We start from the raw sequence: 24298 nt of genomic DNA on the forward strand, positions 1-24298 counted from the left end.
TCATAGTTTTGTTTGTTGGAGGATATGAATTTCTCAGGAGTGAAATATGATGACAGAACAGCATTTATTTTTCTATTTTCTATATTTGGAAGGAGCTGAGATGATTCTAAGATCAGACTATGGTGCTATTTTAGCTAAACTTGTTCTCTCAAAGAATTTGTCGTTAGATCTTTGGTTTTTGTAAAGAATAGGGAGGAAAACAAAAAGAGATGTTTATTTTATTGACACTGTGATATCAGGGGCTTTCACATAAGAAATCTGTTGGGATCTGTCTTTTTTTTCTAAGACAAGGTCAGTTAAAAATATATCTGGTTTTGTGTTAAATAGTTTGATGGCATAAATTCAATAAAGACATTGTCTGGTATCCCCACTGTATGACTCGTATGAGATACAAAGGAAACTAAGAAAAGCAAAGATTCATTTCCCTTTCCTTCTTCTTCTCTGCTTTTCATTGGCAACAGTAAAGTTCAACTGCAAGACATGTGATTGTAATATAATCAAATAACCTGCTGCTGTCTCATAAAGAAGTACTGGTTGTTAAACGACTATTCATAACAGACTTAGATGTTTCATAGCTGGCGATGGTTTAAGATTCAGATAACATCAAATCAGTTGGAGTATGAGATTCAGCTCCTTTGAAAACATACAAAGAACAAAGCCAACAGCACTACTGATGACTGACTAGTTGGGGGAGAAGAAAACAACGAATATATTTAGGATTTTTATCAAGCCTGTCGAAGAACCTCAATGTGAGCCGCTCTATAGGCATGTGATAAACATCACAGAAACTGGAGATAGTGAAAGCTGAAAAGTATGGGACACTTAGCATGTCTAGCTCCACAGTAAAATAGTTTATACAGAGAAAAGAGACGGCTCAATATAAATCATTCCCTAGCAGTTCTTCAGGGCACTTTGTTGGGAAATACCTGTAACAATGCCATCAGTTTATTTTGTATATTGACTTTGAAGCCAGTGCAGGGAAAGGGAGAGCTGTCACTCTGCCCATGTGCTGAAAGGCCCCCAGTCTCCCCTGTTAGGGAAGACCCAGCCTTGTGCCGTTTCACAACCCTTCCTTGAGGGTGTTTCCACAGCAGAAGCAGCGGCTTGAGCTCGCTCCAGGAGTAACTCTTTCATAGCGAGACATTCCTGCAGAAGCACAGCTCTGCAGGGAAGCTCATGTTAGGGAACAAAAGCACTCTAGGAGAACTTAGATGTAATGAAGTATTTTTTGAGATTCATTTATTAGCCACTGTATTGCTAATTGCTGATCTCCTGTTGAGCTAACCTCAAGTTCGACAGGGACAATGTTTATGAACCCCGTACTTAAAAGAGGAAATCTGGGGCAAAACAAAAAGTATATGTAACAGTGATCTTTGAAGATGCATCGTTTTGCCTTATCAGCAAAGGTGCATTCAAAAATCAGGCAGTCGCCACTAAGAGTGAGAAATAAAACAACAACAAAAAAAATCCCTCCCTTTGCTTCAGGCTTTTGGATGCACTGGATTAAGTTCACTGCTAATTAGACACAATTGTGAAGCACAATTATTTATGAACCTTCAATGGGCCGAATTCATGAAAGGAATAACGAGTATGTATTTCCCTTTTGTAGAATTTTAATGAAGAAATGGCATTACTATTCATTATTTATCCACTTTCAAATTGTAATGAATAGTTCTACTAGCAAACACCAAATTTCTGTATTTACAGAAAGGCGGAACATGTGTAGATAATAACACAGTTCAGTATGTATGAAATTCTGTAATTCTATAAATATAGAAATAAAGGAATTATCAGCAGGACTATTCATTAAATTTTGAAAGTAGTAAATAATAAATAGGAATAACATTTATTCATTAAAATCCTCCAAACAGAAAACATTGGGTCTTTCTTTCTTAAATCCAGTGCAATATTTCTGAGAGAAAGCTGGAGTTTATGATTATTTTTTTTATCCTTTTGACATTGTTTCATATGCTGCCTTTATCCTGAATGCATTTAAAATAACATTAACCCGTGTTTTCATTAAAAGTTGAAATATTACATTATGCGTGAAACAAAGACAATTTAGAGAGCCTGTCTTCCCTGGCTGAACAAACACTTTTGAGCACCATTCTGACCATGGATACCTGCCTCCTACAGAAAGCACATTTATGCCCAGCTCCCAGAGTGGTATTCAAATGTCCCAGGCCCCAGTGCGTGAAGATGAGGGGGCAAATGGGGCATTTTGACTGCTTAGACCCCCAGAGAGCCCAATTCGAGTTGCAGAGCCTGCAGCACCCAACTCCTACGTGGATTTTACTGTCAGACCACTCAGTGATGGAGCCCAAAACTCCTCACCACCAGCAGTGGCAGGACCTGGCACAGGAAGTGCTGAAGGGCTCAGGATCACAGGTAAGACTGCACAGGTTGCCTCTGATGGTTTTTCAACCTAATAAGGGCCAGTGTATGAACTAGAATCTAAAGAAAGCTTTTCCCATAATTAAGTTTAAAATTACTGGGAACTGAGCCGGTGTCTCTCCCCTGTGCACGGTCACTGCTGTCCTCCGGCCATTGCTTTCCCAATTTCTCCAACAGGGCTTTGCTGTCCTCTGTTCATGAGGCCACAAGGTCAGTGCTGAAGGTTAAATTCATGTAACCTAAGCATGTCTTCCCTTAAAAATACACCTAAAGTTTAATTATGTATTGTATTAATTAATCTTCAGAAAGCTAAAACTTCAATACCATTTTAATTCCTTGTACAGTAATTAAGCTCTTTGAACCTAATAAGAACACAGAGCTTGACTTTTTAAACTCCAATGAAGTACAGGATATTAGAAAAAAGCCCTTGCAGATGAGTCAATTACAGACTTTGATAGACATTGCTTCATATTTTGGCTCAGTGTAGGACAACCTTAGGGCCTGAGCAGGTGGCCCAAGCTCCTTGCAGTTTGGGGCACCTCTCACACTGCTGAACAGCAACAGATCTATTATTAAAAGTTTATTCCCAATTAGGGAATACTTTTTCCCTTTATAGCTAAGAATCTGAGGTCCTGATAAATCTCACTGAGTTTAACTCTAGAATCACAGACAGGTTTGGTTTGGAAGGGACTTTAAAGTTAATATTGTTCCAACTCCCCTGCCATGGGCAGGGACACCTTCCCCTGGACCAGCTTGCTCAAAGCCCCATTTACAGAGAGACCTGTTTAGATGGTGAGATGTTCCTTTGATTTAATGATGCTATAACTAACATTTAGGGTTCAATAGGCACATAACTCCTGCATGAACGTTACCCACCTCAGTCACTTCCAAGAATTACAGCAGGAAAAAGAGACCAGAAGAATACAGAACTGGTCACAGGTTGTTTGGTTTTTTTAATGCCATAGCACAAAAACTTGGTTTATTTCGAAGGAAGAAATTTGGTAAGAATATATACTACTTTTACACAACTTTCACTAGGATTAACACAGTGCTCGATGTTGAGGCATGACCATTATTTTAAAGAAAACCCTTTTCCTTTCCAAAGGACCTGGTGTTTATTGAGTGCAGTGTGGGTTGTAAACCTCTTCTGGATAAAGCTGCAGGAGGAGCTGAAGTTTGCCTGGAAACGTGTTGGATTTTCCCATGGTCGGGGATGTGGCAGCACTGGGGGAGCACCACGGAGCCTTCCCCAGCCAGCAGCAGAGTGAAGGCCAGCACAGCAGAGAACATCAGGGCTCCTCCTTGGCTGCACCCAAATGCTTTCTGCTCTGTGTCCTGCTCCTGTGTAACATGGAGAGCAAAAGCCAAGGGCTGGAGGGCTGGGCAGGAGGCTCACGGGGCCACAGCCACCACGGCTCATTCAGCTCATGATCCTGAGCAGCTCAAACCAGAACTTCGATGGAAACTGCATCTGCCTTTTTCATACAGCATTTCAAGGATTTCCACGTGGTTCTCAAAAGCCAGACCAGAACTTTCGACCCCGAGTAATCCTGGCCTCCTTCCATAAGGGGTCAGTTACAGATGACGGCATGTGGCCCTTGCCATCAGATTAGCTTAAAAACATCTGTTTGGCTTTGGTGGCTTGGATCCTTCTGCAGCAAGTTGCTTTTCCTTGCTTTTTCAAGTTTGGATTCTTGTGTGTAACATTTACATCATGATCTAAAAACAATTTTACACATAATAAAGTTTAAGTATTTGATATTTTTCATTTCAAAACTAAATAAGAGACATTTAAGAGAATGTTCTTTTTTTTTTTTAATGACACACATGATAGTATTTTAAAACAGCAAATGACATCCACTGTAAATTTTTTGATCTTTCTCTAGCAAATCCTCTCTGAGTAAAGTTTGCCCATATTTATGATTTTTTTTTCTCAAGATGCTTTACTGCTCTTGGTGGAGCTAACATCTGCATCTCTGGGGAATCTCCTATTTATGACAATTGGAGATGTTTTTGAAAATTCTTTGAATTAAACTTCAACTGCTCAGAAGTGTTTCCACAGGAGCTGACTGTACATACAGAGTTTCCACTGATGACATTTGACAGAGCTGTTAATCCCTCTTGACTCTGATGTATGATATCACATTACAGGAGCTGGAGCAATCCCGTGATATTCGCACATGCACAATAACATTTACCCATTAGTTACTGTGTGTTCTGTTTGCAAACAAAATCCCTGGGACAAGCTGTTTCATCAACAAAGGAGGAAGGAGGTGACTTTCCCCATCAATATTCCCCTTCAGCCTGCTTCTGGAATTGCCATGGCTCCTTCTCCTGGTGCAGGGTGTTGGTGACCTGCATAGGTTGCTCTGCCCTATGCTGGTCCAGCACAACCCCTCCACCAGCAGCCACTTCGCTTCTCCTCTCCCACTCAAATCAGAAATTTTGCCAAGAGTTCTTTTCAAGTCTTTTTCAAGTTTCAACCTCCTGCAGAATGAAATCCAAGAGGATAATTGTGAAAAGAAAAACATTTTTGCCAGCTGAGTCTCAATTATCACATCAGCAGCCATATTCTTGTGTGTAAACTGTTTCTTTTCTTTTTTTTTTTTTTAAGAAAACAAAAAAACAGCACTCCAAAGTGCAAGAATTCTTTTGGGATTGTTAGTGATGAAATCTCTTATTTTCTCTAAAGAGGGTTGGTCCTGAGGGAATTGTCATGAGTTTTGAGAAAAGCAAGGTGTTGCAATGTAATACATTATGATTTAAATGCAATACTGTCTGATTATCAATTCTCTTAAGTGCTGAATTTGCAGAATCCTTTTTCACACACTCTTAGGAAACCAAATGCAAGGAAAAAAAATCCTCCAAAAAATAGAAGCAATGCTTCTGATTAAAGTGATTCCTGTGAACTTCATAAATTTGATTGCAAATATATTTCTAAGCATGACACTATTTATGTTGGAAATAAAAAAATAAAAAGAAATATTTTCAGTTGTTTTCAAGTCTCTAAATCAAAGTACTAAAGGGAGTCTTCCCCAGTGCCTTTTTTGCTCATATCTGAGTCCTTTACTTTAAGGCCAGAATATGACAACAAGAAATTTTTTTTTTTTTTTTTTTTAAATATATGTTTTCTTCTTTTGATGAAGTAAAACCGTTTAAAGTTGGATGACTTGAATGAGCATGGACAATGGGAGCCTTCTTCAGCTAAAGAAAAATGAATATGCAATGTCTTTGACTTTGGAAGGGCGTTTCCTTGGTCAAGAGGACCCGGTCCTTTCAATGATTACATATTATCCCCTCTCGTCTTCCATATGTCTAATTATTTCTACAATTAAAATAGATTGCATGATCTTTCATCTAAATCTTTCTCTTTAAGAAAAAGAGAATTTAAAACTTAATTTATGAACTCTGATCTTATTAACCTTTCATTTGATTTGCTTCTGGGCCTTGATCTTGTAAACAGGCTATTATACTTTCTGCTCTTTTATTTGGTATGTGCTATTTCAAGGCACTCTGGAAACTAAAGCTCACCTGCACAACTGAAACGAAACCCTTTTTCTTTTGTGCATCTTTGTTCAGTGTTCTAAGTCCCATTATTTGCTTCAAACCTTAGGGAAAAAATAAAATTATTAAACAATCCACATTAATAAGTAGGAACTTTGTTGGGTTTTGCCAGTGGTTTCCCAAGCAGTCCCTTTCTCCCCAGAGCACACAGCTATTCTCACTTTTGCCTCCTCCCAAAGGAATTTGTACTCTCCATTCCTGCTGTTGTTTCTTCTTTGTTTTCTTTGTTTCTGCTACTTACATCTCCCAGACTGTCTTTATTTCCTTTTTTCTCCCCCAAAGTCTTGATTCCTTTCCTCCTCCTACATGCATCACAACCTTAGCTCCTAAAAATCAGTCATGCTGCTTCTTTTCCTCCTTAGTTTTTACCATCTTATATGCTCATCTCAGTTTATGAATGCTCTGCCCTCCGTTCTTCATTCCTTTTATTGTGGTCTCGTGTCTTCTTCCTTCCCTTTCATTTTCTAGGATTCTGCCTTGTTCTCTTTCTCAGATCTGATTACTGCCCTGGATTCCCCTTTCTCTGAAGTGCCACATCTGCCTTTGGCTACTGATGGGCATTTCTACTTCCATTCTCCAGCTGGTACTCAAGATGAGGGAAGGTGTTTCCAAGGATGCAGAGCTGCTCCTCTCAGGAGCAAGAGCTGCATGCAATTCAGATTTTTTCCCTTATCACTGAACATATCCTACCTGTGAATTTCAGCTTTCCTTCCTCTGTGCAATTAAAGAACCACAGCCTGGGCAGGGTTTGGTGATGTGAGGCAGCACCACATAACTCCCCATCACTCTGGGTAGATCCTAACAAAAGTACAGGATCATGCATAGATAGAAAATATTCTATATTTAAGATCAGATTTTTGTAATTTCTCTGCTTACAAAGCCTCCTTTGTATAACCTGGTTACCTTATGCAAAGGAAAAGGATGGTTATTTGGGGGGGTTGGGTTTAATATTTATTTTTAAATAAATTCCAGAGGGTATAAGCAAGTAAAATCAGAGGTTTGACATCAGGACTAATAAGAAGGCAAAGAAAAAATGGGGTTTTTGCAAGGAGAAACAACCAACAGTTGGGGCCACATTTGCTTTCAATAATAAAAGAGCCAGGCACCACCAGTAGCCCAGCCAAGAGGATTAGTGTACTTTGACTCCATGGTGACTGCATTCACTATTAATAGTTCAGACTTTACCCTGGTCTGAGTCTTCCCCAGCTCTGAAGTAAAGCACCCATGGTCCAACATGTGCAGAAGGCTGGGAGGACAGAGAGAAGTGCTGGGATTTCTCTCTGTGCAATTCTGGCTCGAAGGCTGGAGTTCTGCACACTGTTAAAAAGATTGGACTGAAAATACAAAATCAAATATATGTGCAGAGGACAAAGTCATGCTGGATTGGAGAATTTTTCAACTGTTGAGTAATTTAAAATATGTCACAAAAAAAGTCATTAATATAATGAAGAAACATTTTTTCCCCTCTGTTTTCTTTCTTTGTTTTCTTTCTTACTTTAATTCTATTATCCTCTTTTCAGGGCTGCTCCTTGCAATTTTTTTCTTACCAAACCCTGTGTACAAACCCACCTGCCCAAACAGGGCTGCTTTGGGGATCAACATTTATCTTTCATGAGTCATCATTATATTAGCATACTGTAAATTCTAAAACTTTGATTTTGTTTTATTTCCAATGGCTGTGTGTGGCCTTTTCACAGAGTTTTGGTGCACCAGTGAAAATCCAGGATAGCCACCACATTAAAGAGAGACCTGGCACACACACACACACACACACACACACACACACACACGTGTACTGATATAACTTTTTATGGGAAGCAGAGGAGGAAGCCACCCATATTTCTGGTACAGAGGGAACAGAAGTTAATTTGTAGGTTGGTGAGAGAGAGCTTGTGACACTGCACTCCATTTCACATCAAGAGACATTAACTTGAAATTACTGTTTCCAAGGGAAACACTTATGACTCAAAGCATTAATTTGCATTAGTCCACGATAAGGCTAGTCTGTAAATTGAGTTATTGAAAATAACTCGCAACCATAGCACCAAGGAAGGAATTAACTGGGAATGTTGTTCTATAAACATAAGTGGATATTTTTTTCCAGGTAGTTAAAACACTAAAAGTGTGCAAAATGTAATCAATTTAGTTTTCTAGTAAAGTCCTGCTTTAACAAATTGTTACTATGGAAGTAATCAGTTTGGATAAATTTGTGTTGGCTGGGCTTTATCTCCCCACTTTTTAGTTTCATGTGAACAGCCTATTAAAACCCATGGTTTGGGACAAGCTCTACATTTTTCTCTTACAGCTGTGAGGACAATGGTCATTCTTTACAAATTTAGTTCAAGGTAATGTGATGTTCTACCCAATCTGGCAGAAAGATTTATAACTTAGCAACTGGGGGCTAAATTTCTGTGTTGTAAGCAAGTCTGGTCTCACGGAAATTTCACCTCTTTTGAACATCATAAAGTTTATTTAGAAAAATCTCCGTAAAAGATGCTCTTTACCCTTTGTGTGCTCCTACAATATTCACTTAGGGTGAGTTAAAAATCAGCAGTATTAATAACTGAAATCCACACCAGCAAAATTATTCAAAATACTTACAGATAACCAGCTGCACATGTACCACCACTTTTTTAAAATCTGGGTCAGCCAACATTCCCCTAAGTATATATAGCCAGGCAGGTCCAATTCTTTCAATTCTCACTCAGGTTTCCATTCTCACTTAGCATCATAACTTTGATACAGGAATGGAAAGGCTTGCAATATTTCTGGTCTCTAGTACAGCTGGTCTTTCTTTTCAGGAGAAGCCCAGACTGGCACACCACTGCCCGCCAGGGAGATATGCCCCATCTCTGCATGCACACAGGCAAAGGGCACACAGCTACCCCATTGCCTTTTGGCACTCCAAACACCCTTTCAGTTTATTAGATCCAAAGTCACAATGGAAGAGGAGAGAGGAAAACAGTGAGGACTAATTTCCAGACTAAGGACCTTTAAATCCAGATACTCTGTCCTTGTATTACAATACCATCTGCATTATGCTTGTAACAGAAAACCTTTTGTTTCTTCCTTTCTCTTTCATTCAAACTGAAGAACAAACTTCCAAACCCAGCAGCACAGCCAAGGTTTGGTGGGGCCAATGGGTTTCTCCAAAAGGCACGGCCTGAAGGGCACTGATATACCAATAAATGAAATTGTTTCCTCTTCCCCAGGGTGATGGGGTGCCCGGGTGAGTGAAGGTTCACCTTTTGGGCTGGAGGGGGTGAAGCCAACTTTGAGCTACCCCAGCAAAGGATGGCTCAGGGCACGTCTGTCTCCAGGCACGGCTCTCCTGGGTCAGGCACAGGGTGTCCCACCTGCACACCCCTCTGGTCAATGATGCAGGTCTGTAAAGGACAGGTGACCCTGTTACATGTGCAGGTGAGGAGCACTGACAAAGGAGCAGGCTGGAGTGCTGTGTTTCCCATGCAGGCTGTGCTGTTCCATGGAGTGCCTTCCCCTGCCCTCTCCCATCCCTATTCCAGCTGCCTGCCATGCCCGACAGGGCACCCTGCCGTGTATCTCTCAATTGCTTCTCATGAGTAAGGACATTATTTTTGATCCAAACTAATATGTAATTATCTATTTCAGAATGTTTTATTAGGAATTAGAACCCTTTTTATATTTTAACCAAACATATTCATTTCACAGCATGTTAAAAATCATTTTCTCTTTCCTAACTGTGTTTATCCTTTCTCCGTAATATTTCACAGCTGAAGTCCTTTTCTAAGAGAGCTTGAAACATATTATCTGGTTATATATATATTTTTTTTTTTTTTAAATTGAGCATATATGGACAAAATCTGCCCTCTTCTTTCCTGTCCTTAGCATTCTAAAATGTACCTGTGTTCAAATATTAAGAAATAAAACAAATATAAATTATGCATTTTCCAAGTTAATTTAAAATGCATTATGCACTGCTTTGTTCTCTGGAATTAGTATTATTAAGGGGACAGATCTGTATGGATTAATTTTGAGTCAGTTTATTCACTTCTTTGTAATTCAGTGGCAAGAATTTCTGTCCCCAGGCATCAAATTAAAATTTTTACTGTAAGTAACACATACATAATATAGACCTTTTTGTATTGTTTCTTTGTTTTTCTATCAGACAACATATTTACATATTGTATTATTTCGCAAAACCACCTCTTTCAAAGTAAACAAAACTTCCTCCCCTTCTTGAAAATTATTTTAATTTTCCCATTGTCATTGTACCCAACTGGAACCTGGTTCTAGTTTCAAGGGTTTTTTCCCTTTCCATCAATAATCACATTGCATTTAGCTGTGTCTTCCCTGAGATCTCTCACGAGCTGAATAATCATCCAACATCTCCTTTCTTCCAAATATTTTGGTGGTGTTTGAGCTGCTGCTTTATGATTATTTTTTTTTAAAAAAACAACCTATTCAATAATCATTTTAAAATAATGTTTTATTGCAATAATTCTTTGCACTTACATGTTTCAAATCTTTATTTTTCCCTAAACTGAGCAAGAAAATAGAGTCTGCTTTCTTAATTAGTCTTCTTTAAACAAAATATCCTTTCATATGCACTAATAAAGACTAAGGATCATTTCTCTCTTGTTTAAATAACTGCTTGCTGTAGTATAAAATTGTAAGAGACATGATGCAGATCAAGATGCTGGCTTGAAGTGGAGAAGAGGAACAAGCAGTGCAATAATAAGCAGATTTTAATGATTTACTATAAATCAGCATTTTTGCCCTGTCAGTGAGATTGAAGAGGCAGACAGCTCCTCACATGTCTGCCTAGCAAATGTCTTCCTGATGAATCATGTGCTCTGAATCACTGATCACAACATTCAAACAGCACATCCAAATAATGAGGAAAACATATACACAGCATTCTTATGCCTAGTCTAAAACTGCAGGAATATGTGTTTTCAGTGGTGTGGTAGTTAAACCCCTACATTGATACTGTGTCTCTTCAGCAGAGGGTAATATCAGGTTAACTATTGATGCCCTAGCTTTACTTCCACGTGTTAAATCAACGTGGAAAATCTAATCTTTACATACTCTGCAGGGAAAAAAAAGAAGGTGAAAGTAGATAACGTATATTTTTAAATATTTTTCAACAGAGAAATGCATCAGCTACTCATTGAGAGAAACATTACTGTGATTAATTAGAGCACTAGCAAGGCTATTGTTTTATATACAGGGTAGTTCAGATGACCATTGTTAATAGTTTCAGTTGGTCACTAAGGTAATAGTGGTTATAAAATGTTATGCATTGCATGCCCTAATGTCCATCGATCCTCCCTGCAGTGCTGCCAATGGCTCAGGTAACCAAATAATTGTCATCAAACTCTCCTGCAGTGGGGGTGTCACTGACCCCAGCTCTCCACAGCAAAATGCACATGTTTTTAAGGGTGACTTGGATAGAGTGAGGAAATCATGTGGGTGAAGGGGATGAGGTGCAGCCCCAACAGCTCTGGGAGAATTAAGGAATGATGTGCAGAGTGGGGTCCAGCCTCAGCCTTGACAGGCAACACTCCCATGAGCAATAGACAAAACTGAATAAATAAAGGAGCTGACTCACCTCCTCTCCCTGTTGGGTCCAAGAAGGCTGATAATGTTCCCAGAAGTAATAATTGTGACCACTATTGTCCCCACCTGCAGGAGAAGCTCTGGCCAGGCTCTCCACCACAGCTGATGGAGGAAAGCCTGTTTGCAGGCCAGCCCAGAGGACCTCGCTGCTGGAGGATAAAATGAAGACTTCAGCTTCCAGCAGTCTCTGTCCTTTAACCTTTTATTAACATCATTATTTATTCAGAAAACAGTTGTGAAAGAAATAATTTTGTAGCAGTAGGAACCTTGAATTTAGAAACTTGAAAAAAAAAAAAATTCAAGTTTGTTTGTGGTGATCCTTTGAAAGATAGTAACTTGTCATTCCTAGTTTTGCAGACTGTAACTTTTGCATTTATTACTAATTTTCTGTGCTGGTCTAAATGCACTGTGCACATTGAGTTTAAAACACATTAGTACCATTGACGTACATAGTATTTGCAGTTCAAGTCATCCTTATGCAGACTTAGTAAAAGGTTTCTCCTGGAGATCCTGAAGATGAGCTGGCATAGAAACCCAGAGATGTATTTTTTTCTCCACATCTCTGCATCCTGCCACCCCTTTGATGCAGAATCACAATATATGTTTCTGAAAGAAGCTGCTGTCCATTGTTCGAAGACGTGAAATTCAAAGTCCTTGTCTTTTCTGGTTCGCACTCAAGGGAAAAAAATAATAATGGGCTTTTAAAACAATAAAATATCACTGTATTTTAAACATGACCATGTCAGGCTCAAAAATGTGTTTCAAAAGCATATCCATTTGTTTAATTTGAATAAGAACATACTTAATTTCATGGTCATTTGGTTAAAGCAGTTATTTTTATTAATGTGTTATTGAGCTAGAGGCTGAGGGCACTGGTCAGTTTGCTACTGTATAACTCACTCGCTTGGAGAATGAAGTCTTGCAGTACAAAGGGGAAAACTCGTATGTGCTATTTAGCCATCACAATGGTATATTTGATCTGTGTTCTTATTTTATTCAAAGCAAGAAGGGGAGAAAAACAAACGCTCAGACTGCTGATTTCTGCAGAAAAAATCTGCAAATGAACTGTTCTATTAGCACAAATGTACAAAAGTCTTTAGAACCTCTCTCTTCAAAAGCATAATTAGGTATTTATTTCAGACATACTAACATCTTTGCAGTAGCTAATAAGATGCAGCCCATTTGAATATTAATATAATAAATGATTAAATTAAACAGCAAGATTCAGACTCAGAAATAGCCTTTATAGGTCCCAGGGGGTCACTAAAACTGTATTCCATTTCTTCCTACAGTTAACATAGTACAAGGGACATGAATGCGTAAAGCAATATTTGTCTTATGAAACATGGAGTTTTATATTGTGCTATTCAGTTTTATTACTCCACAGTTTGAAGCTGAGGCCTGTGATGAAGTCACCATGCTGGGACCCAACAGCAACTCTTCCTGTTTCAGTGCTTTTTGGCATCAAAGTGACGCATCGTTGCTTTGGCAGAGGCAAAGCTCATGGCAGGCTACATATAAATAGGTTAACAGCGCTGGCGTGTGATAAACTAATAACAACACACACAGAAAAAAAGTTGCTGTAAAATAAATGGGTGAGGAATTTTTCATCTGTACATTGTTCTGTATTTATTATTAATAATATGTACCCAATAATGTACAGAATTAATATCAACGGCACGAGGATGATAGGTTAGGCTTATTTTTTTCCACTGTACACCAGATAAAAGAAAAATAGGCAAAGTAGGCAATTATAATTGGCCATTATTCCAATAAAGGTGGTTCCCTTCTCAAATTAGTCCATGAAAACTGCACACTATCCAAATCCCATGAACCTGAGAGGTGTTAATAAACATCTGGTCATGGTTTTTGCTTAATTAGCAATCCCTAGTTTGGACTGAAGTCTGTTTATGTAAAACAAAACACACGTATGCACATGCACACACTCTGTCTCTCTCTCTCTCTTGCCCCCCCCCCCATAACAATAACAAAAAAAGAGGTTTTTGTTTCACGAGCCACAGCCCTTCAGCAGTCCAAACCAGCTTCTTGTAAGTGCTTGGTGGGAGAATTGGATTTTTAAGTCTTACCATTTGTCAACACAGCAGAATAAAATGAAAACTATTTGGATTTGTCTGTTTCTGTTCATTTTACCAGACTAATGTCACCTCAATCAGCCCTACAAAATTCTGGTTATTATTGGAAACTAAATTACCATTTTTAAATGCAAAAAGAAATTGCATACTTACTACAGGTTACTGAAAAATGCCATTTTATTATTCCTAGCATCCAAAATCTTACAGCACCATCTCTCTAAGGAGCATCATTGGCAGGGAGGTAATGGATAAACATGCAACTGTGCTTGCAAGACTATACTGTCTAAATTAGATAAAAGAAAAGTAGGAAGAAAACTCCAAGATAAGTGGTACAAAGTAAATCAAAACAAATCATCTTACCAAACTTTATTCGCATCTGATACCATTTTTAGAAATTAAGGTCAGTTTTGTGGAACTAATAGGGAGTTACACCTATATATCTTGGGCACCATGACAATGCTTGAGAGGAAGATTTATACACTATGGTTGCAGATGCAGAAGAAAGATATGAGAGATCAAATGGAAGTGCATGATAACAAATGAAAAATGGTCCCCACAGCCCATAAATTAATTGAGAAAAGAAGGTTGTCATTATTTGAACATGCTTTAAAATAAGGTATGGGGTCCAGATGGCAGAGAATAGATAGGCCAACAAAGTTTGAGTAATTGATGACTTAAAAATAAAACAAGATCTTAAAGAAATGAATCACGTTGGGAGAGTTAGAGGAGGAATATTAGATGAAAAAGCACAAAAACTCCTTGAAACTTCAGAGCAAAAATCAAAGTATAGGAAAACAGACACATTTTTTCATGAAGGATCTAAATAAATGTAAGTAATAAATATTTCAGGCAGCAATTGTATCCCCATTAAGGACACTTTTCTATTGTCATTTCATTAACCTATTCAGCTTTGTTTTCATGATTTTATTTCTCCTTTTTTTTTTTTTTTTTTTTTTTGTGGTCTAAGTTTTTTTTGGAGTGAACTGAAAGGAATTAGCAAAGGCTGTGCTATAAAAATCACAATTACCATTTCTGCTCCCAACACTGTCGTTAGCTCATGAGGTCACTGCAGAGAGCCCTTTGGTAAACAGGGACATGCTTCCAGAGCTTATTGTCTGCATTTACAGTACCTGAGATCCAGCAACACAGCCTGTGCTGGTTAAACCTAAACCCTCCTTTGCCTTTCAGGTTAGTGGCTCCAGACAAGTCACGGAGGAAGTGACAACACTCACATGTGTCTTATTCCATGTTTGGGTTTGTTTTTTTTTTCTCTTAATCTTTCTTCCCCTTTCTCCATTCTGAAGGGGTGGCAGCACATCGCATTAATTGGTACTTCAGTGTTATGCAATGCCAGGTAATAAATAAATAAACTATGCACAGCTTTATTATTTTTGATTTTAAAATGTTACCCATCTGTCCACAGAGGGGATGTAAATATCTGTATGGGGGCAGGTGAGTGTGTCAGCAAGGAGGTGTGTGTGTCTATGTATATCTGCACTGTGTGTCTGTGTGTATGCATGTGTGCATTTTCCATATTTATCGTTTTTCAGTACATTAGAGCATTTAGTACTTTGGAAGGCACTCATCCAAACAGAGCTCCATGTAAATGCACTGTGTACAAGCCAAGAAAGAACAGCTCCAGGCTGATAGAAACCTCAGAAGTATGTTAAATCATAGTACTCAACTGTTCCTCATTAGAACACTCCTCATTTCTTTTTTTCTCTCTTCCACTTAAAAAAAAAAATAATTTTTCCTCAAAGCCGCTTACTTCAACGCTGCGCTCTAGGAGCATATTATGAATATTCAGATTGGAAATAGAGCACCATCTAATAATGTGGAGCACAAAGGAACCCTGAAATGTATTCAGCCTCTTATTTACATTGTTATGAGAGATATTGCATTATCAAACAATGGCTCCACTCCACACTGTATCCGTTACCCCTTGCATTAAGGCTCCTTGGGAACTTATTATTGATGACAAAAATGCAGCTAATGAGAGACTGCAGAGTTACTAAATGTATAGGTAAGCTATATTGCCTAGAAGAAAGATAGCCCTAAAGGAAAAAAAACATCAAAGCCCGAGAGCTGATTTGTTCAGAAGTGCAACTGAGATGGGAAGAAAAGCAAACTTGGGGACCTTCCCATCATCACACACAATGATGTCATTAAGGTACATTAATCTCAAGGAAGATATACACAGGGAAACTAAAACATGACCCTTGGTGCGGAAGGCAAGCAAAAAGGCTTGGAAATATTCAGGAGGCAGAAATAGAAGGCAACAAACATTTCAAGGGAAAGATAGTTGCCAGCAGGATTGATTTGAATACTCAAAGTGGTGATTTATTTTTCATGCTTCTCATAAACAGAAGAGATCCTTTCTTTGCCCTGCTCTCCCCCTCGCTCCCTCGCTCGTTCCCAGGCAGGAGGAAGGATGGGCTGAGGCTCGCTGTGCCCATTGAGCAATGGCTGCCCTTTCCCAGACACCACAAATGAATGCAGGATGGTGGAGAGACCAATTCAAACACTTTACCAGGAGTATATAAAAAAATGGCATAATCCACGTTCTTTGCATTTGTAACAGAAGAAAGGGAAAAAGGACAATTTCATTAAAAGTCCAGCCTCTGTAAAGAGAATGTTAAATAGTTTCATACCCAAAACCCAAACTGCTTTGAATGCAAGTCCTGTTTTGTCCTTAAATGAAATGAAATTTCACAAATCCAGCTGTACATAGAGAGAGAAAATGAAAGACAAAATATTTACTCATGGACTCAGTAGTCCCCTTTTTAAAAGGGAGTGGGTTAGCTATTGATTTTTTAACAATATAAATTTAGCATATTTCACACGATCCATTACATTCCTTAGAACCATTAAGATGCAGTTTACATGATTTATTCAGAATAAGGTCCACTTTTAGCTATATTTAAGTCTCCTATTTGTTATTTAACATGTGTTTAATGTTTTCTGTCCCTGCTGTGCACAGCTGCAAGCTGCTATTTTTTGGCAATTTTTGTGACTGTGAAGTGATTTGTGTCTTTGAATCTCACCTTTCTATTCTATGGCCTGCTGTTTTGATTTTTTTCTAAACTTTAAGGAATAAGTTGCACTGTGTTATGACCTTTACTTCACTTCATGGAAGTAAACAAGAAGTCTAAAAGCACCATTAAAAAATCATGGCAGGTATCCTTATGGGTAGCTACAAGGACACATATGTAATTGATTTAGCATTCTGTGACACTGTAATTCAAAGCAGTTTAAGGAAAACCCTCTAAAAATCCAGTAATGACATAGAAACTACTAACTGAGAGCTGGCAAACACTTCACTCACCACTTACAGACTGGGCATATAAATCCTCCATAGCAGGAAACCTTCCATATTGTACAACTTCTTGAAGATTTTTTAGGTTGATCTCAATTAGAAAAAATTCGACTGGAAAATAAGTTGTTATTGTTCTACAGTATATTTAAAATATCCTATCTATTTTTACAGTCATAAAGCAAACAGAGCATGATGTTGAAGTGCATCAGATAGATACAAATGATTGCAGGGAGTTTTTTAGCAAAGGCACTCTCACGGCATAAAGATCCTGATATTTCAACTGTTTTCCCAGGCACAAAACTTTTGAAAAGCAGTAATAATGCATGATGGCAAAGCATGACAGATAGAATGGTGTAATTCTCTTTTTTTTTTTTTTTTTTTTTTTGTATTAAATGGGACTCTCCAGAACACGGCCACGAGCAGTTGTGAAAGCTTGCTGAAACACCATGGATTCATCTCCAGTGCCAGTATTTCAGTGCCATAGCCATGACACGGCCTCCCCAGAATCCCTCACCTCTCCATCCACTCTCTTTCCTTTGGCCACCTCTTGATTTTGAGGAAATGAATCAGTATCTCTCTTGCAAATTAGAATCTACGTATAATCCACAGACAGTGAATGTTCAGTGTTCTTATAATGATCTAGAAAGGCAGCTGGCAGTGCATGATACACATGCTAGTACATATTCCTATTTTATGTGGAGTAAAATGGGAGTGCTTTGTGGTGTGCTGAAATCTCAGAGATGTGTGCTGGTGAGCCACTCTCTTATTTGGAAGGTTCATACTCCCCATCACCAGTAAATGCAAGGAAAGTGAAACACTGCTGGGTATATTGGGGGTATTTGTTGTTCCTCTTTATGATATCTCTGGATAATTTCAGTGTGTCAAACTGCTACTTTAATTGATAGGAGGGCATTTCCCCTCAAGAGTTTGAAGCAAATATAGTAGGTAAAAATTCCTGTATCAATTTGAATGCGTTTACCTGTAAGTGGCAAACTTAGTAACTTCATTTATCTGATTTTAATGAAAATGGAAAATGCACTGCTATATGACTTTAAGAAAAAAAGTAAAATATAAGTTATTACTGTTTGATATATGTTCCCCATCCCTTTATAGGATCTATAAGAGAAAGCCATGTTGAAACAGTTTAATGCAGTGCCTTTAACTTATCTAAACCACATTCAACTGACTGCGCTGGGAAAATTGAATCTTTTCCTCACAATCTTAGTGACATGAAAAATATATAATACGGTAAATGATTAATGCAGTTATAAACTATACCTGAGATAAGATTTAAGTATTCATATTTCTATCATGTTAATACAACACGATAAACCCATGAAGCAAACTTGACCATAGCATTTGTTATTCTGTCCAGTGTTCAATTATTCTTTGTCCAAATACAATTTAGGAGCTTGCTGGAATACATTCTCTGGGTACAAAGCATTATGTGCTACAGTGAGATAATCAAAGCAGTGGTCAGCAACTGTAGACCTCGATCCAGTATATGAAGAGTTGCAAAATAAAAGGGAGCCCAGAACATAACACCATGCAGGTTTTTTTTTTTTTTTGGTTGTCCAGAATATGTCATTAACACATAAAAGCATTATTTTTCCTTGCTTCTAACATTTCACTGAAAGCTTTATATTTTTAGGCAAACCTAAATTGACATAATCACAGATGTGCTTAGCAACTACCAAGACAATTTCAAAACCACGTTGCTTTAATAACTAACCTCTTCTAATTTCTGCAGTAAGGGTCAAATTCTGCCCATGGGAAACACATGTACAACTCTGAATGATACCAAGAGAAGAAATGAGCCCACACTGATAACTGCTTTGATGCTTTGGTGGGCATTTTATTACAAGGATCTTGTGCCTCCATGTAAATAATGGCCAATTGTCTTGCAGACAGGCAGCATGCCTAGCAGGAAAGCACACAGCTGTAAGATGGGGGGAAATCTGTGGATCTGTCTCAGTCAGCAGCTCTGCAGTGGGTTACCTCAACTTACCCTTTTGCAAAATGAGTATAAGCCTTCATTTTCAAAGGTGCATTTATACCTTTGAATGAAAGGTGAGATAATTTTGAAATTAGAACAGAAAATAAACAAACTGATTAAGGTACTTTACAAGTTTAACACAGCTTGGTGCAAGGGGTTGGAGCAGGTGATATCCAGAGGTCCCAGCCAATCTAAATTATTCCATGATTCAATGACTGCAGCCCTTGGCATCATTGGTTTTAAAATACCTGCAGCTCTGAGCTCTTGTTCCACAGTTCCAGCCACCAACTCACCATCCCTGTGCATGGACAGCCCAGATGTCTCTCATGCAGTGGTGACCCACCACATGTAGACTGGAGTCTCCTTAGGGCCAGCTGAAATTCCTTTGATTTCTCTGAAAGGTTGGTGGTTTCTGAGCTGGAATTGGTAGTAAAAGATAGAGGTACCTGTAAGAGTTACTCAGAAAATAATGCTGAAGATGAGCAGGACTTAACAATGAACTTTTTTTTTGTCAAAGCTTTCATCAAAAAATTAAATTGCCAGGAGTTTTACTGTTTTATTTGCCCCCCAACTCAGCTGTCAGCTGAAGAGCTTTTGATGAAAACATATTTTTGAAATGAGTACAGAAGCCAGCTGGGACGGCCAGGCAAGGCCCTTTGCTAAGCTAATCTGTCACTGCTAAGGTTTGGATGGGGACGCATGCAGGATGATCTGAGCTTTGCCTAGCTTTCAGAATGGTAGGTAAGCTTAATAGCCATATTTTAAATAATACTGCTACAGTACATCACATTGCAAATATGCCCTGTAATCAAAAGGAAAAAAAGCAAGGAGCTGACAGAACTAGAATAGAATAGAATACAATACACCTCTCTGGGTGGAGTTATTTTCCCAAAAGGAGCCACAAGCTCTTCTTAAATTAAATAGGCCTTAAGAACAGCATCAAAAATGATAAGCAGAAATTAAATACTTCCCACTACTTGTTTAAAATTTGAGTATGCTGTAATAATTCTTTATTTCCATTACATTAATTTTATGGGCTCATTCATTTTCTATTTGATCAGAACTTCTGCATATAATAGTTACCAGCATTTCAAACATGAAATCATAGATGACTGTATATATACCACAATAGTCACTATTGTAGTGGCAATGCTGATAATGGAACATTTTTATTAAGAATAAAAAAAGCTGACATGATTTTTGAAATAGCGACAGGACAAGAGGACATAGACTCAAGCTGCACCAGGGGAGATTCAGGTTGGACATCAGGAGGAATTCCTTCATGGAAAGGGTGGGCTGCCCAGGGAGGTGGTGGAGTCCCCATCCCTGGAGGTGTTCATGGAACCACTGGATGTGGCACTCAGTGCTCTGGGCTTGGTGACAAGAGGAGGATCGAAGGCTTGACTCAATGGTCTTGGAGGTCTTTTCCAGCCCAAATGATTCTATGATTCTGATTGGTCATCCCCAAGAGACAGAGCTCATTATTGCTCTGATAAACCACAGTGCCACATGCAGCTGTTTAATTAGGTATTGATATCAGCATTTGTTTCTACAGACACTGATAGTAACTCCATTTGCATTTTTGTGTATGTTCCTTGATCTGTTTATGTAAATCTGACCTGCAATAAATATTTCATTTCTTTCTAGCATTCCTGATTTACTTTCACCCCTGTTGCAAAACTTCTAGAAACACAAACAGTTTCCTTTTGTGAGCAAGGTACGTCAAGTGTGTTTCTTATTGTAATACATTTACATTCCTCAGGTTTTCTAGCTTGGTTTGTGCTACTCTTAGTGAGGCAAACCCTTGCATAGAGACTTGACATCCTCACAGCAATCCCAGAACAATTTCAAAACATGCCTATGGTAATCCTATTATCACACAAACTTGCAATGACAAAATTATCTCAGTGCAAGTCTGCAGTGACCCTCTGGAAGGCAATACCACTCTAATGTGAGATTATACAGGTAAAATGAATTCAGTGAAAACACACACCGTGTTTGAATTTCAGTGCAGAGCCCCAATGAAATGATAAAATCAAGTTCACCTTTATGCTAAATTATGTTTATGTTGAATGCAAGGATAGGATGGGAGGAGCTGTGCCCAAAAGACTTGCAGCAAGAGTGATGTAAAGTACAAAGCAGTTCAAGTAACTCCAGAATGAAAGCCCAACCAGTTTTCAGAAAAAAACCTCAACAGAATTGTTCAAGTGGGGTCAGTCTAGGGGGCTGCAATGGTAACCCTGCTAACAACAGCAGCTGCCCAGGTACTCATCCAGCAGTGGAGCCCAACCTCTGCTCTGCTACCCCGTTGTGTCACCTCCCTCCCGCCTCTGGGCACCGTCCTCAGATCTGTGAATCCTAAGCCACTTTAAGCCTTCCACCAACACATTCATGATTACTTTATCGTGCCTTCCAACACTCAAAAGGGCAATGCAGAATCAGCACTGAATTCATTAACTTATTAATTAAAAGAGAGGATAGGAACATGAGCAACCTCTGGAAATGGTTGTGCAGAAGCACACACTCCATAAAACTCTTCAGCCCTCGCCTCATCCTGCACGAGCAGAGCAGATTCAAAGGTTGGGACCCCATTCGGTGACTTTGGGCAAGGATGCAGTGGTCTTTCCTCAGGGAAATAGAGATGCTTCCCTAGGCCTAATTTAGACTTTTATCTAGCCTAACACAGTTATCATTGCACCCCCAGCAATGTAAACACTACATTTCCAGGGGCAGCCGGGCACTACTGAGGCCAAAGGAGATTTTGCTGGGCTGTCTTGCAGCATGACTGGGTGACACAAGCCCCCTGGCCAGTGCTCCCAGAGAGCCACCTCAGCTTCTGGAGGCTCACTGCCAGATGTGGGAAACATGAGGTCATGATGCAATATTTTGGGGAGTGATGGGTGGAATCAATCTCCCCCAGCATTAAGAATGTCAGGTATCCAGCCTGCACTAGTGGCTAACCTACATCTTTTTTTTATCATCAGTGGAGACTATAAATCCAATTCACTTGACCAATGCTGAGACTCTGTCTTTGCACCAACTGCCCTGTTTCACTCCACTGACTTTAAAGGGTAACTAGCTCAGACTTCATTGTCTAACTTTTAGACATCAGAGTCAAGAAAGGTTAATATTATCTACCAAATATTCCATGGATGTCAAATTGAAATGAGCAAAAAATAAAGACAGACTAGTCAAACTATTTCCCCTTTTGATAATTAGGAAGCACAAGATGTTTACTTACAGAATATGCCTTTCAGAAGTAACTTCACTAAATCTGTGAAGTTGTCAACTATTGCAGATGTTTTGTATCTACATCTGTAGGGATTTCATAACACTTCTTAAAAACCTTCACAAATCTAGCTTGGGAAAAGCCCTTCTAGATGAAAAGGTGGTTTCCAGGGATAGCCTGCTCTCCTTAAGAATTTTGACTACTTTTTGGTTGGAAAGTATGATTTTTCTGCTTTGAAGCTGAGCTGTCTATGAAGTCTTGAAGTAAAGAGAGAGGGAATGTCCATAAACTTTAATCCTATAATTAAGATTTATCTGGCATTGATGGTCACATAGGATAAACCATTGCAAGTCCCCCACAACCTCTTTTAAAGGTAGAAGTTGTCTGAAAGACTCCAGGAGAGTTCCTTGTGGGTCCTGTCCTTCCCTCTCAAGGAAAGATAAGTTGGATATATCCAACGACTGTGGTTTGAGGGAGATCCAAGTTTGTTACAAACAGGCCAAAAAAAGTCCAAGTTCCTCACATCCAAATGATTTTCCCAGCCTACCAACACAGAGAAAGAGTAAGAGAAAATCAAGGACAGCTTTCCTATATTATTGCTTTTACAAGTGTCTCAAAGTGATTGACAGCGTTCATATTCTCATTATGGCATCTGCAGATAATGAGGTACCTAGGCACAGGAATACCCACTGCTTGAGCATGCCAGGAATATTATCCCTGACGTTTGAGCAAAAACATTGCAATTCCACACAATACCTCTACATCTTCGAAACGTCAAAACACAGCCAGATGCTGGAGCCATGGCTGCTGAAATCACATGGTTTAGCTGGTATATCTTGAAAGAATTATTATAAATGTAAGGTATCTATTTAGCTAGTCAGCTAAATAGTGGGTTTTAATTCTGCAGATAAGAGTAGGCTCCCCCCAGAATGTAAAGAATCTTTCCCTTTCCTCCTTTAGAAATCTTTGCAATTTTCTATAAACAAGGCTCAAAAGCTGTCTCAAGTGCTGTGAGAAAGACTTTCCTGAGTCAAGGAAGAAGTCTTATGTTTCTAAGATAAATGCAGCTAAAACAACTTGCTCCAAGGAAGGCAGATAACGTGCAGTCTCAGACAGCTGAGATGGTCCTGCACAGATGGCTCAGGGCTAGCTCCTCCACCACCCTATTGGAGGGTGGCCTTTAGCATGTGACTTTGCCACAGCAATGCTTTCCTGCACATCTTATAATCAGCTGCCAGCCTCCAAGCCATGTCCTTCACCCCAAGGTGGAGCTGGAAGGGGAGGGTAGGCAGACAGACTAACCAGGCACAAGTGCACATGCCCGTGAACTGCAGGATGTGTCTACAGTTTCTGAACACAGTAAGATGCAGAACAACATTTGAAATCTGGAAATTAGGCACAGATACTCCTTTAAAATGCTGTTCCTAGAAAGTGTGGAGGTCACATCTAGGAAATACAGTGCTGCCAGCATCAACAGGGTTGCTCCAGCTGTGCTGAGCACAGCACAGGGCACTGAGTGAGCAAGCTGCTGCAGCCTGCCTCAGGGAAAATGCTCTGAATGCATAACAGACCAAAGCTGGAAATGCACACCTTCTGTGCTCCTGTCCTCCCTCTCTTTGCAGCTATCTGTAGAGGTGGAGAGGGCACTGCCAACACCGACTGCTCCCTCACCCCTGAGTTGCGTCAGATGCTGATGCTGGAACACTTGCCTTAACCAACTACATTGTCCCCATTGTCACTCAGAGTTGTTATTGCCTTGGAATGACTTTTGAATACAGGTCTTTGAGCACAGGTCTGGCATACATGGCCTTAGGATAGGAAGCAGGCACTGAGTTTTCTCAGGAGGAACAGCTGTCCTTAGCCTGAAAGAAAGCAAGCAGGTGTTTGCAGACATAACAGAAAGGATGTCTCGGCACATCTTTGTAATGTCTTTGGATGTTACAGCTGCCTTTTTCCCCTACCACACTTCTGCTGTTTGACCCTTGTCCCAGCTAAAAGCACAGAACATGTTAGGTGCAAACTAATATTCTCAGTCCTGCTGCTGCAATACCCAGTGATCCACAACAGCCTTGTAGTCACAGAGCCTGAGTGGGAATACGTGTGAG

General features: G+C 39.3%; 1 long non-coding RNA gene across 1 annotated transcript in view; it reads right to left on the reverse strand.

Annotated features, from left to right (window-relative positions):
- Positions 1-19217: 19217 nt before the first annotated feature.
- LOC138117174 (uncharacterized) overlaps positions 19218-24298 on the reverse strand; it is a 92073-nt gene continuing 86992 nt past the window's right edge. Inside the window, exon 3 of the long non-coding RNA XR_011154560.1 lies at positions 19218-19381. This is a non-coding gene — a long non-coding RNA (uncharacterized lncRNA). The remainder of the gene's footprint in view (positions 19382-24298) is intronic.

The sequence above is a fragment of the Aphelocoma coerulescens genome, chromosome 11 (genome assembly GCF_041296385.1).
Source record: "Aphelocoma coerulescens isolate FSJ_1873_10779 chromosome 11, UR_Acoe_1.0, whole genome shotgun sequence".
Classification (NCBI taxonomy): domain Eukaryota; kingdom Metazoa; phylum Chordata; class Aves; order Passeriformes; family Corvidae; genus Aphelocoma; species Aphelocoma coerulescens.